Here is a 12,692-nt window from a genome sequence, read left to right on the forward strand (position 1 = left end):
GTTTTGTTTTGTTTTTAAAGTCTAAACAAGGAAAATGTTCTTTAGGTTTTCTCTTTCACAGAGAGTTAAGTTTAAAGCTAGAGAAAATCTCATTGCAAGTCAGCTTTGAAAATTCTGTTTGAGTGGTGCAGGTGGCCTTCCACTTAGTGGTCCTCCTGAGTTACACCAGGAAAAATGTAAAAGCTGCAATGATTTTCTTAAATAACTTCCTTATAATAATAAAAATAACAGTAGTCTTATTACTCAGTTTCTATTTCATTCTCTTGCAGTGGATTTGCTTTGTGATCAAGTCATTCAGCTGCTCCATGTTTCAGATGACCTGGCTGTGAAAATGGACTGTATTTACCTGTGTCATGGCTGTGTTATACAACGGCTGGATGCAAACCTAAATGTAAAGCTGCTATTGCAAATCTTCACTTTGACCCACAAAATCCACATTGCAGCTGGGAAATATTTTGGAATTTAAAGAGAAATCTTTTGTTCCCCTGTGTGTACTATTTCTATTCAGCCCACAGAAGGAAGACAGCTTTGTGGGATCTCATCTATTCCAGTGAAGCTGTGAATAGGTTTGATAGGTCCATTTGGAGAGCAAATATATGAAACCTTGTTGTCCAGACTTACAGACTTAAGTTTCCATTTGAGGATTTGAAATAAATATTCTGTATGCAACCCATACTTCCTTTTTTTTTTTTTTTTAGTTAACCTCATTTCACTTCTCTGTGCCATATACTGTAGAGATTATTATACCTACAGATTCCCTTCAGTTGAAATGACTTTCCAGTGGTCCCTTCCCTCCAATACACTTCCATTAGCAGGTTTCTGATGGGGATATGTCCCTTTGCTTCCTCTTGCCCCCACTATCTTGCCAGGGAGACCTTGGGCAGGCCATTGATGTGCTGGTGCTGAAGACAAGAAGATCAGCGTAACCAAAGGCTTACCCACTGGGGGCAGGAGAGACGTCGAGACAGTGGGAACTAAATTCAAGCTGAAGTCTCTGCAGCATCACAGCTATTGTTTTTCCTGCTCAGTGCCTGAGCATTATAGGAGTAAATCTTGGCCTTGTGTTTTCAAAAAATCAGTTGTCTATTTCAGTGTTGTTTTCTTTGTGGAGAACTGTGACATTTTGGATAGAAATGGAATTGAGAACAGAGATGGAGTTGGGATGTCTCAAGTTGCCATTGTGGTGAGCCCTACAGCACGCTGTGGTTTTCCTCCCCTGTGAGCTGCTGTGATGCGGTTTTGGGGCAGTCCATGGAGAGGGTGCCAGAAGTGTGGGAAATTGGGATGATGAACAGCTTCCACAGAGAAATGCAGCAAATCCCATGGAAACAAACAGTCCCTCTTTCCCCAAAGAAAGGTGACCTCTTAAATGGAAAGCAGATGCTTTTTCCAGAGAAAGCCTAATTTTCCATTGCTGGAACTTTTTCTACCAGCGCGTGGAATGGTGGAGCAGTGATGAACCATCTCCTTCCTACACCAGTATGTGAGAGGTGCGAAATGTTACTGCTGGGGAGAGGAGAGGGGAGGATTAAAGGCAGTGCTACTTATCCAGGTTCTCCTAAACTTTGGAGTCAGGAGAACTTGCATAACTGAGTGGCTGTTTTCAAACTCTGATTTTTACCAGTCTAAAAAATTCCCTTCTTTCATTCATTTTTTCTTCTTGAGTAATAAGTGTTTCTGTAGTTCAGGCAGATGTTCTTGTCCAGCCCTGGCTTTGTCAAGCGGGAGTTGTTGCTTTGTAGTTGCAGTAAAATGAGTGAGAAAAGCTATCATTAAATGCAGCCTCTCTTGTTCATCTCTGTAATATTGACTATATGCTATGCAATGTTTCAATACCTCCAGAATGCCTTCAGACCAATGCCTAGTTGAATGTTTTTATTTCTAATTCTCTGTCTCACAGCATCTCTGATTTTTTCCCACGTAAACTGTTTAAAGGTTTTAAGCATTTATGCTGCCACTGTTCTGTTGCACAGCTTATAGATGTTGCCTTACACAACCAGTGAAAGAAGTAGCAATTTCAAAAGCATCAGGATGATGGAAAGTAGGAGTAAATAAAATCAATACTGAACTTGTAGCACTTCTTCCTTCCCTCTCCTGCATTTTCCAGGGGGGAGGAGGTAGGGTTTGTCACGATGTTTTATGCAGGTAACAGGGCTTTCCTATGACACTTACTCAGAGTGATGTGTGGTGGGGAACAGGGAGCTTCCATGAACCTCAGTAAAGACAGGAACAACTCTCTGATGTCCAGGAAAAAATTATGAGCCAGAAGAAATCATTCTAGATCTCCAGAGTAACCACCCGAAGTCAAACTGTGGAAATCTTTGACATATTTTGTCAAGTCCCCAAAATCTATCTACAACCAGGAAAAGGTAGTGGATACAAAAAGTGTAAAGGAGAAAAACAGAGAAGCAGCAGCAAAAAGTGTAAAAATGAAATCAGTACATTGGAAGTGATTGTGAAAATGTTGTTCTTCTCACTCACAGTCCTATATATAATTACTGTCTAGCACCTAAGTCCAACCATGTGAGTGCATTAGAAATATCCAAAATAAGCAGATGTGAAGAGGTGACACAATTGCTACCTCAGTAAGGTAGGTTTAAATTACTTGTACTCTCTAAAAATTCAACAGTTACATTTGGCTGGGTTATTAAGAATTGTATGTCATGATTTTTCTCTACCTGCCTCCTGATGTTCTACTACGAGACTATCGGAGTACTGACACATCAAAACCCCATTATTACTGCTTTTATCATTAGGAGAGAGCAACACCTTGAACTTGGTTGCTGCAATGGCCCTTTCTGAGAGATGGATGCTATTGCAGGGTAGATTTGTTTCAAATACAAGTTGCTTAGAAATGCACACAAACCACTTCACCTGTGGAATGAAGAATAAAGCAGTATATGTAGCTCTCCCTGGATGGATAGTTGGAAAACAAGAAGGTTGTAAATATGGATGAATTTCTATATGCATACACATATTCTGTTCTAGCATTCAGAAAGTAAAACATTGTGTGTACTTTCCTAAATACATTTCCATAGGCACCTCTTTATATGTGTCCATGTTAATAGGTATTTAGTGTATTAAATTAGCTTCTTTTGATGCATGCTAAAAATGAGGTGAAGAAGTGTTTTTTCGACTCATTTGGACCATCCAAAGTCATCATGATCAGGGTGCTAATCCTGATGACAGGCTACCTGCTTCGTCAGAGGAGGATTTTTCGATTGAGCCGTCTTTTTTGACATGCTTAGTAATCCCTTTCCTTGCATGTTTCTGACTTGTCAGGAAGATGCCAAGTGCTTGTCTGCTCTCTGCATTACGGGTTGCATCAGAAATCACCAGCAGGGCTACCAAGGCCTCTGAGCTTGGAGCTGAAGGGCAGGCACATGCCCTTCTCGCGCTACAGACCTTGCTGTCTGTGCTCTGCCCTAAGAAAGAGAAAATGCCTTTACTGCCTGCTGTCGTTGTGTACTTCGGGTGTTGGTAGCGTTTAATATGAACACAGGAAGGTCTCCTTCACCTGTGTATGTGTTGCCCATGCATGTGGTCACCCAGTCTCGTGGCTGGGTCAGCCTTCTGACCCAGCCTCCTGCGCTCTGTAAGACTTAGCCCACGGGATGGGGGCAGCATGGTGGCTGTGACAGAGGCAGCTGTTATGCAGGTACCAACGGGGAGCAGTCAGCATGCCTTTGCTGGGGCTGGGGAAGCAGGGACAGGCAAGAAAGGCAATACAGAGCAGAGCAAACACTTGAGGAAAAAATAGCCATGATTTTTGAGCCCGAGAGCATAATCTGTGAATATATTCCAGACTTAATGTTTTAGGTTAAAATTGTTTCTGGGTAGTCATTTGAGACCTTATCTCAGTTGAAGGGGCTAATCCCATAGAGGTCTTGCATATGGGTTGTATTGGAAGGACATGGGACTCAAAATGTGCACCTTTCCCTGGCTACCTTCCTTACAACTTCTGTCAGAGAAAACAACCTGAGTACAGTGACAAGTTTGCCCAATGCCTCAGCTTACTGGTGGACCAGCACACTGCTACTGGTGTACTGGTCCAGCTTACCCCTCTTGCTTACACTGCTTCACCTGTCATTGGCAAAAGAAAACTTCAGAAAATGTGACAAACATGGTTTTCTCAAAAAATCATGGAATAAATTGTTAACATTTACTGTATCCGGCTGTCCCAGGATGAGGGGAACACAGAGATGTTTGCTGCGACTGTGGGGAAGAGAAGGGAAGGAATAAGCAGAAGTTGTATTTATAGCTACTAATGAAGCTGAATGGTAAAACTGATTAAGGAATCATGAAAGAAGGGCTATAGGCTGTCCCTTAACTAGCAAACCTGTTTAGCTGAGAATTAATGTTCTCCAGTTTTGATATAGTTTAATCATAGTTTGTTTTCATCTGCGAAGCTAGCATAATAGCATGAAGGAGATTGGAGAAAGTGGCTAAATGAAAAGCACCTGATATAGTATCTTTTCAATATCAGGCAGCACCTCCGTTCTGTAACACCCACCTACTCTTAGATGGCCCATGCAAAATCTTCTTGAAATGTACTCTGCTTTAATGAGCTTTTGCATACAGTTTTTGTGAGACTTTTTCTTCGTAATCTAAATAAGTAAATACTGATAATTTTTGAGCAAAGTTACAAAAACATTAGAGTTACTGAACTAATATTATGAAATAATATCTCTTTTCAACTTTCTGTGGGCGCTGTTATGTACTAGTCCTACAACAGCATTTTCATCAATCATGGATCAAATCCAGGAATGCGTTTAAGTCTGTGAGCCCCATTTAGTCTATGCTCTTGTGTGTGCACATGCTTAGATGTTTTGCTTGATTTGCTCAAAAGAACTCAGGTCAGGGATCTCTGAAGTACTCATAAATCCTGTATATCAGCAGCAGGGGGAGGATACCGTAACCTATCTGTTTCCAGAATCCATGACCAGCCTCTGCAGGTTAGGAAGCGTTGTCCGCAGTGGCGATCTGACAGTGATGTGGCTGAAAGTAGCACAGGAGAAGATGGGGATTCCACAGGTTTCCTTTCATAGTATTGATCAAAGGCTTTTAAACGGATAAGGATCATAGAGATGTGAATTGAGATATGAAAAAGCACTATTTATAAAACTTACTGAGTGATACTTATCAGCTATATTTGGATTAGCCTCCATTTGGATTAGTCTCAGACCATCAAGGATTACTTTCCTAAGGCAGAAACTCAGAAGAAGAAAGCTCTTGCAATTTATCATCAAAGTTTTGTGTTTTTTTTCCCCCCAAATTTAAATGCTATTTCCTCACTCCTACCCCCCGCAGTATCCCTCTAGTAAAGGTTAAGTCTTCTAGACCTCTGTCAGTGTACAAGGGAAGACAAAGCTATAAAATATGAACTGTCTTTCCATTTCAGCATGCCAGCAAAAAAACTTGACAATGAAGTCACCCCAGAGTCTTGGAGAAGTCATCTGCTTGACTGTGCTGGTGACAAGCTGTTGATAGGTGTAGCTCCTCTAACTTGCAATGCCATGTTGTCATGAAGAAGGGATTAAGGCCCATTTTTGATTTATTTTATGAATATAAAATCCATATCACTAGAGTACTAGATAACAGCAACCATCGGTAAGTCCTCGCAGCAGTTCTGCTGTTTGGGTGTGATATGTAGCCATTGTGCTTCTGACACAAAGTGAGCAGATCTGTCCAATGCACCTTCTGCTATCCCCAGTGTAGTTCTGTACCGGATGTTTCCTGTGGATGCCACGCAGTGGACCTGCAGATGCTCCCAGGTGCGTGCAGTCTGGTTGTACCCCACGCACACAGTAGATAACCACCTCCTTTTCAGGACAGGGCGCAGCCCCTATGCTGTAAATCTTGGCTGAGAGCCAGAGTCAGACATCAGCGCGTTGCTCTGGGGCTGGAAGTTACGCTGATCTCAGTTATATTCATGCCTTCAATCAACGCTTCATGCTGCTGCATAATGCTCAAGTTAGCACGAATGGTTTAGTCTCCCTTCATATCACCCTGCATCCCAGACAAGGGCAAGTGCTCAGGTCGCAGCGGGATCTTGCTGAGCCCTTGGAGCCTGTGGAGATTTGTGTCAATGTCCTTTTGTCTCTGACCATTGCTCCAGTGATTGCTGCCACGTTCGGTGAAAGAAGCCTTTGTCCCTGACAAGGAATGGTTCAGGCTCGGAATTCTCATTCCTGCGTTTGTAACATTCATGAGAAGTCCTGAACATCCAAGCTGACCACCTGCCTCTGCAAGCTGCAGCTGCACAGAGTGCTGAGCTGGGAGATGCAGGGATGTGGCCAATTCCTCTTTCTCCTGCTTCTGGAAAAAAATGTTAGCCTTCACACGCTTGCATTCAAAATCGCTGTCCTCAGACTTAACTTTGTGTCTCGTAAGTAGAAATAACTGGCTATCACCATGCTGCTTACCAGCAGATCTCTGACCTCTGTGAGAAAGATGATTATAATGTTATTCCCACATTGCAGTTGTGAAAAGAGAGACATAGTAAGATGATGAGATGTGCTTCACGTTACAAACGAATGGAAAAAACGTTTCACTGAGCTTGGCTGAGTGCTGAACAGGGCTGTGAAATGCCAATCCTAGGAGGTACTCAGCACTTGGATCCGCAGCACCTGCCCTAGCCTTGAGTTTGCCCTGCTTCTGGCTCACAGTGCAGCCAGATAAGCTGCAACCAGTATCATGCCATGGCTTTAGTTTCTGAGACAGAAATGGGCCTGTTTTGCAGAATCCCAGTGCTTTGATTGGTCTTTATGATGTCATTCAAGGTAAATACATATTTTTCCATTAGAGAGGGAAAATTAATCTATTTTGGTACATTTTATTTGCCTGAAACAATACGGAGAGGAGTCAGGAGCAAAGGCACAATGGCAGCCAGCTCAGAGTCAATCCCTTGCCTGCCTGTCAGTGCAAAGCCGGTGTGTGAGGTGAGGCTGGGCAGAAAGCAGCGTGACTGCTGAGTGGAGCGGAGGAGTATTTATTGAAGAGTCTGCACGCAGCCAGAGCAAACACAGACCGCATCCTGCATCTGTGAAATCCAATTGCATCACATTTTATAGACACCCAGATAACATAATTGAGTAATTCTGTTTATACAGAAATCATTCTTGCTGGTTTGCTCAGCCAGGAGTGTAGTGTCACTGGTAACCATGGCACCACGGTCTTTGCATTTATCAAACTCCTCACACTTCGTTCTGTGCTGGCCTATAAAAATAGTAATAATAAAAAAACAACTCACAAAATCAGGTCCTTAGCTTTCTGGTGGTCTGGGGGTACATGGATGTACCAGTCTGGATGTGTTTCTTTGCACCAAACGTTTGTGCGAGCAATGCGAAGCACTGGTTGGTGATACGTTCAGGTGCTGCCTCCTACAAGTACCCCCTGCACCTGCGTGCCCCGTCACGGCGCTCTGGGTTTCCCTGGGGCACTGCATGGCTGCTGAAAGCAGCAGGAGCTCTCGCTAGCCCCATGTCTTGCTGGGCCATCTGGCAGGGAGCACAGGCTCCAATGCCACCTCCAAGGGCTGGTTGACTTGATCCAGTGCTAGCTTGCTAGTGAAGACAGATTCTTTTCCTAGGAGAACGTCCTAATGGTGGAGTTAGCGAACTCTACACACTCAGGCTCTGCCCTTCACACGGTTTGTAGATGGCTTCTTTTTTCTTCTGTTTTTTGCAGGCTGAAGCGTATTCTCTGCTCTGAATCTTCTCTCCCACTTTGCTCATGCAGGTGCCATTCAGGCTTGTTCCTTGAGGTGAAAAAATAGCTTTGAAACCTCTTGAACTGGGAAAGGGATTTGCAAACTCTTCATTTCTTGACACTTCATGGTAGCTTTGTCGCAGAACTGTACATAGACCAGGGAGGGCAGTGGTAGCTGCCTTTAGAAAGGAAACACTTGGTTTCTGGAGGAGAAAGAATAAAAAGGCTTTGACAGACCCAACTGTGATTGTGTGAAGGAGAAGACATCTCTGCCCAGACCCTAGAAAGGCACTACCTGCTAAATTTCAGCATTTCATCCACTTCTTCCTGTGCAGAATAGTCCACAGAGTCCCTGGCCCTGCTTGGCCGCTGGTGACAACCTGGGTGCTACGTGGACCATCTCAAAACCTTCCCAGATTGGTGCAAAGTGTCCTTTGCCTTTCTGGGGGTTTCTGGTGCCTAGGTGAGAGCCCAGGGGGTAAATGCCACGAGCGTGATGCAAAGCCCACGTTCTGTGGTAGCGCAGGGCTGGCCGGACCGGCACCCTGTCAGCTCTGCCGCAGAGACATGAGCTCATACCGCTTCTGTTCATCAGGTGTGGTTTACAGCGTCACCTTCACAGGGACTTAACAGGAGCTGAAATTCTGTTTCAAGTTAGTCTGAGTGCTGAGGTGTTGGTTTTTCTAGCTTGAACCTGGGTGCCTGCCTTAATTGACAGAAATGAGGTCTTACCTGAGAATTTCCTTCAGTTGAACGTTTCATTTAATGAGAGAAATAACTGTATTGGTGGGTAGTGTTCTGCTGAAAAAGTGGGGCTTTACTCATTTAATAATAAAATAGGATCTCCTTATGCTTTGCCTTAAACTCAACCCAGACATGTACAGATTAGTTAGAAGGCTCTAGAAGACAGATACTTGTATGAAATGGGCAATTTTTGGGAGCCGTTAGCTATGTTATCCTGAATACTGAGTGCAGTGCAGTTCTGATGGAATTACATACATCGCTCCATATAAATACCAAGTGTCTTTCTGGTGATTACTGCCTTTCAGTGAACAAGAAGTGCATTAATACTGATTAAGCTGCCGTACAGAAATAGAACATTTCTCAGGATTGAAAGCTGCTTTGCCAACAGCGCTGTGCTGGGTACTGGGAACAGTTTCAAGCTCCTTAGCATTAATGAATGAGAATTATTAAGCATAAAACAATTTTTTAAAGAGGATGGTTCTGCCAGTCCTTGCTGATGTTGAGCTATAACAAGATATGTATTAGCAATTTTAATGTTACCTATATAACATTTGTCACTTATGCTCTGTTTCTTTTTTCCTCTTTTTACCATCTTAGCCGCCTTTAAGCTCAAGAGTGGTGGAATTCCACTGTGATTGATGTCTGTTTGGGCTCATAACTCAGCGTGTCTACTGCGTGAGATTGCCTTGTAGGAGGCAAAGGAAAATTGTGCTTGTTCTTAGATGGTACGAAGAATGCAAAAAGGGTTGTGTAACATTATCCAGTGACAGTAATAAATAATTTCCATATCTCTGTTTATAAATAATATCTTCTTGGCTTGCACCATAAAACCTTGTTATCAAAGGCATTTACTATGGACTTTACTTAAAAACTGATGTGATAGACGTAGCTTCATTTTTTTAAGGCTTGCAATAAGGAATTACTGCTAAAATATTTATTGATGTTATATTAAAAATGATGCTGCAATTTACTCACTGCACATGGTCATGAAAGACCAGCAATAAGGAGGTTTTCCAGAAGAGCCCTGAAACAAAAGAACATAGATATCCAGACTGTGTTTCTCCTCTGCCCTGCATTTTAAAGACACCTATGAAGCACTGAGAAAAGAAAGAATTTTATACTGCCAGGATTAACACGTAATACTAACAATTACATAAATTGAAAATAGTCCCAGAGAAGCCAGAGGACCTGGAAATAATCAGAAGTGAAGTCTGAGCACATTGGCTGAGTCTGTCAGAGGTGTCAGCAAAGGGGACATTGTTGTGCCAGCAAGGCCTAAGTCGTAACTGAACGTTGGCAGAGATGAGGAAGCCGGCGTGGATCGAACAGCACTGTTGGGCAGGTCCCTACTCGTGCCAGCCTTGGGCATGCTGGCAGTGCTCGCTGGGGCGGCAGCCGTTCCCCCGGAGCAGCCGGTGAGCCGGATGGGCTGCGGGAATGGGGAGCTCCCGCTGGTCCACAGCTGAGACACAGATCAGTATCATTGTGTTTACAATATCAGCAGATCCTTCCCTAGCAGAAGTTGGAAGGCTTAAATCAGACTAAAGCACTAATATCATCAATATCTGATTTGCCACTGGCAAATTATTCCAGTATCCCCCATCACAAGTAGCTTCTGAACTTTGTTTTTCCTAAGCTATCAGAAGTAAAATGAATCACAGTTCTTACAGGGCTTTGCAACTTGTTGGCGACTGACACCAAACACGTTATTTAAACTGACTCCATCACAGTCTTCTCCTACGTTACACAGCTTTTTATGGGACAACAGCTAGTGTCCATTTCTGTGGCTGCTGTAACCGGAATATCTTGAGATATTCTATCGGTTAGTTTTGAGTAAGAAAAGTGAAGCTTCACACCAGACCTCATAATTCATTCAGTTGACCTCAAGTCATTCAGTGGCTTGAAAACCAGCGTTAGATTAAAACAAATATATTTTCTGTTGACAGCCTGGATTGGCAGCAAAAGCATGAAACCGCTAAGAGACAGCTGGCAGGACTGCAAATTCCCAGACTGTCATGGTTCCCAGGACATTTTCTGAGCAACTTCACAAAGCAAAGATTGCCAGGTGATGTGGTTTGGCATATCCAAGGTGTAGGGGCAGCCTGAAGTTGTGCTGCCTGCGAAGGCTTGTCGCAGAAGCGTCCTTCTTGCTCTCCCATGTACTGCCGTGTTCTCCTTTTGCGTTGCAGTGCCCTTCCCTGGGAGCGCAGTGATGCCAGCTAGGAGATTTCCATCTTGATTTGTGTGTGGTTTGTCTGGCCTTTATTGCCCCAAAGAAGCCGTGTCAAATTATCGTTGAGCTCTTTCACTGGCAGGAAAAGGTGGAACTAGGTAAAGAACAGAAGTGGATTTCTCCCTCCCTTGGCTCTGTTCGGTCTTGTCTGCGATGACTGTGCACTACCTCTTGCTATTCTGTAGCACTGTGTAGAATAAAATCTGCTCCCTTGATTAAATGCCAACAAATTGCGGGATGGCAGAGAGCAAAAATAGCGCCTGACAGTCCTTGTGTATTCCTATGCATGCACACAAGCACAGAGGTGTGAATCTTCCTGACGATGGCTGCAAGATTTTCACAAATCATCTGAGAACAGAACCAAACCCATCCTACCAGGGCTTAATTAATTATATTAATAATAATAATTGAATTACCAACTGAGCTGAATGAGTGGGACAGACTACTGCCACCTGCCACAGGAAGTTATTTTTAGGGAAGCTTAGGCATTTTTTTGAGGCTAATACAGAGTTGAGTGTGGTGTTTTCTGTGCATTAGGAGCCCCCAGCACCACACTGCTGCCCTACAGCCTGCCCCGAGCACAGGGCTGAAAGCTTCATAGCTAGCAGCTTGCTTTGTTGTTGGCTGCACAGAAGCCACCGTGCTCAATGAGTGAGCATCCTTCGTTGCTGATGAGCTCTTGCATTTGCATGTTGGTTTTCTTCAGAGCTGAGGTCAGTGAGAGCAGTGCGAATGTTGAGGTTTTGTTGTATGCTGTCACAGCCAGAGAGAAGTGATCACTTGGTGTGCCAGATTTGTGTGTGTTTCTCCTGCTAATTAATTAGTTAATCTGCACCAGTGAAAATAGAACAAAATGCAGATGTTTTGGCAAAATTGACATCAGACTTGAATACCAAAGGATTCCAGTTTGGCATAAAGGCACTCTCCAAATACCTTGATGTGTCCAAATGACCACTGATTTGTGAAACCTGCTGTCAAGTTTAAGGAGAGTTAGGATTTGGATTTCTGGATGGATGCTGGGGGATGAAAAGAAATCAGGAGGTGAAGAAGAAGCAAGCAGGGAAGAAGCTTAGTGAAAAGGATGCAAGAAGAAAATGAAAACGCTGCATACAGAGCAAATGCCTGCATTTTAGATTGCAGTTAACATAGTAAGCCCTGTTGGGTCCCTCTTCCAGTGGACTGTGTCCCCTGGAGAAGATCCAGCACTGTCACACTAGAGGGTACCCTCGCATTTAGCATATAGGCTGTTGCTTTACGTTACTTCCGTGGCAGCTGGTTTGAAACAAGTGCTGTGTACTAGGGAGGCCTAAGAGAGACATTTTAAAAAGAGGATTTTAAAAGTGGATTACTACTTAAAGATGAAGCTGTTTGTTAAGGGAAATTTCAAAACCCAGTGATACCTCAAAGAGATGGAAGACCCCTATGCTAGTGCAGGTGGCTGCTTTCTATTTTTTGTTCTTGAAATAGTGATCAATCTGATGTGTTTCCTGTTTTCTCAGGGTTTACTCAATTAAGATATTTGGAAATCAGCCTGCATCTAGTTACAGTTGCATTAAGGACAGGGAAAAAAAAAATCAGGGATGTTTTAAAAGCAGTCAGCATTGGCCCGATTCGGTGGCGGCCAAAGTCATCTCTGGAGGAGCATAGCTGTGGGCAACATTAATCACAGAATCGTTCTCTTTCTCCCTCCTCCCCTGTTGCTGAAGCAGGAGTAATTCTAAGTCAGGTGCTTGTATTTATGCAAAGTAAAAATAGACTGAATGTTAATGCATGGTTCAGGGTATGTAGTATTACTATAGCCTATAATTGGAGGAAAGAAAATGTAAGGTTGATGGAGTGCATGAAGCAGCAACAAATATGACTCATCATATCTTGCCTGAATGAGAAATAGTGGTCAAAATGGGGGAAAATATCTTGAGTTAAGAAAGACAGGCTGTAGCAGACACAGGTGAGGAAGGCGATGTGTGCGGTGAGGGAGGAAGGCCCTAGACCATACTGTAAGGGC

The sequence above is a fragment of the Cygnus olor genome, chromosome 3 (genome assembly GCF_009769625.2).
Source record: "Cygnus olor isolate bCygOlo1 chromosome 3, bCygOlo1.pri.v2, whole genome shotgun sequence".
Taxonomy (NCBI): domain Eukaryota; kingdom Metazoa; phylum Chordata; class Aves; order Anseriformes; family Anatidae; genus Cygnus; species Cygnus olor.